The sequence below is a fragment of the Octopus bimaculoides genome, chromosome 26 (assembly GCF_001194135.2).
Source record: "Octopus bimaculoides isolate UCB-OBI-ISO-001 chromosome 26, ASM119413v2, whole genome shotgun sequence".
NCBI classification, from domain to species: Eukaryota; Metazoa; Mollusca; class Cephalopoda; order Octopoda; family Octopodidae; genus Octopus; species Octopus bimaculoides.
Window position 1 is genome coordinate 4,761,673 of NC_069006.1, and position 2,756 is coordinate 4,764,428.

Here is a 2,756-nt window from a genome sequence, read left to right on the forward strand (position 1 = left end):
TAATCAAGTTCAGGTAGATTCGTTATCTTTTCCTTTTTTGCCTTTGTGGAAGTCGTATTTTAGTAGAGAAATAGTAGTTTTGGCTGCTATTTCTAATTTTCGGTGTGTGGTGAAGCAATACTGGCTGAACCCTAAATTTTAAATTGTGTTTATATATTTACCGATAATGGTTTTTAACACACAAAACTACTTGGTAAAATTACTAATTATCAATTAATTATTAATTTTTACCCTATGTCTGTATGAGTTTATATATATATATATATGTGTGTGTGTGTGTGTGTGTGTGTGTGTGTGTGTGTGTGTGTGTATGCACAAGCACACACGTATCTTATTCAAACAGAACTTAATTTCTCTTACAGGTCTCACACATATATACACTCCTTTAAACATGTATGTAGAATCACATAACACACTAGTTCTTTCTGTACACATGCACACACACACAATGGGCTTTCTCACAGTTTCTAAGCTACCAAATTCACTCACCAAGCCTCGGTTGAGTTGAAGCCATAATAAAAGACATTTGGCCAAAGTGCCATGCAAGTGGGACTGAACCTAAAACCAAATGGTTGCAAAGCAAGCTTCTTAACCACACAGCCAAACCTAGCACCTGTACTCACAAGATATTTTTAACTCAAAACCCATGAAACGCCCAGATAAGTTTACGCAACAAGACACCCAGGCCTGGTTTCGATTTCATCGTAAATCTGTATGTGACTGTGGGGTTAAGATGTTCACTTCTTTATCACATGGTTCCAGGTTCATTCCCACTGCATGGCAAGTGTCTTCTGATATAGCCCTGGGCCAACCAAAGCCTTGTAAATGAATCTGGAAGACAGAAACTAAAAGAGGCATACCATACGTGTGTATATCAGTGTGTGTGTGTGTGTTCCACTTTCTGTCTTGACATGATACTTGGGAATGAATGTCGATTTCAACCATCATACAAGGAGTGTCCATTACCAGTCACCCATGGAAAACATATCTGGCCAGGGGGAAATTTTTCCTTACTTGGAAAAATAGGTAAAGGTCAGTGACAGGAAGGGCATCCGGCTGTTGAAGAATCAGGCTCAACGAATTCTGTCTGATCCATGCAGACATGGAAAAGTGGAAGTAAAACAATGATGTTGAATGAGTTCTGGAATGGGTCTGGGACTGAATGACACCCAACAAAATTGAAAATGTGATCCTTTGACCCTTTTATACCAACTTGACAGAGATTGCCCCTGGCCCTAAGATTCAAAATTTTATGTTCATTTATGTTCCAAACACCAGCTTAATGATAACAATGTTATTTTTACTAAATTCATTATTTTCAAAATTAACCAAAACAATTAAGTGTGTTTTAATAGTGATATGTTAACTAAAGGCTTAAAGTGATCTAAATTAAAACCTTCCATCAAAATTTCATGTTAATTTAAGTTCCAAACTCCAGCCTAAGAAGGATAAAGTTATTTTACTAAATTCTATTTTCAAAATAAACTGAAACCAAAGTCAAGAAAGGAGGGACAATGCCCACGACCCTTTGCAGGGTCTCTGATGGGAGAAAGATATCCTCAAACCAGGGAGCCGGCCTGAATGCCTACAGTGTAATGCATTCTGCTAAAGGCACCAAGGTATCATGGTACCTAGGGTGATGGGTTAAATTTACCATCCAAGTAGGTAGGCCATGGTAGGATTTGAAATTAGAACACAGTCTGGCGATCCGTCAGTTACGTTGACGAGGGTTCCAGTTGATCCAATCAATAGAACAGCCTGCTTGTGAAATTAACGTGCAAGCGGCTGAGTACTCCACAGACATGTACTTTTAACGTAGTTTCACAGGGAGATTCAGCGTGATACAGAATATGACAAGGTTGGCCCTTTGAAATACAGGTACTACTCATTTTTGCCAGCTGAGTGGACTGGAGCAGTGTGAAATAAAGGATGCAACATGTCACCAGGAATAGAACTCACGACCTTATGATCAGGAATTGAACACCCTGACCACTAAGCCATGCACCTTCAAAGAACACAATAAAGCTGGAGGAAATACCACAAGGTATCTGGCCTGACATCCACAGTCATGGATTGTTAATTGTTTAATCGATCCCTGAAAAGGATGAGAGGCAAAGTAGACCTTGGTGGGATTTGAACTCAGAAAACAAGATATGAGAACAACAACTGCTGCAAGATATCCTGTCCGACATTGTAATGACTGCAAAATCAACCCACCGTAAATTTACCTTTAACACACTTAGGAGCATCATAGTGCCATATGAGAGAGGAGATAACTCACACAGTGACATGATGAGTCTACAGCATGCTAAAGGTTAATTAAATAAATGAATAAACAAAAGTTTTGAATTTTGGCACAAGGCCAGCAAGTTTTAGGCAGAGAAGGATAGTCATTCACATTGACACCAGTAATTTACTGGTACTGTATTTTACTGACACTGAAAGAATAAAAGGCTAAGTCCATCTTGGAAGTATTTGAACATAGAACATAAAGAACTAGAGGAAATGCTAAGCATTTTGTCTGACACACCAACAATTCTGCCAGCTCGTCGCCATAATAATAATAATCCTTTCTACTAAAAGGCACAAGGCCTGAAAATTGGGGGAAGAGGACTAGTCAACTATATCGACCCCAGTGTTTTACTGGTACTTAATTTATCAATCCCGAATTTGAACTCAGAACATAATAGTAATTCTTTCTACTGTAGGTATAAGGCCTGAAATTTTGAGGAAGGAGCCAGTTAGTTACATCGCCC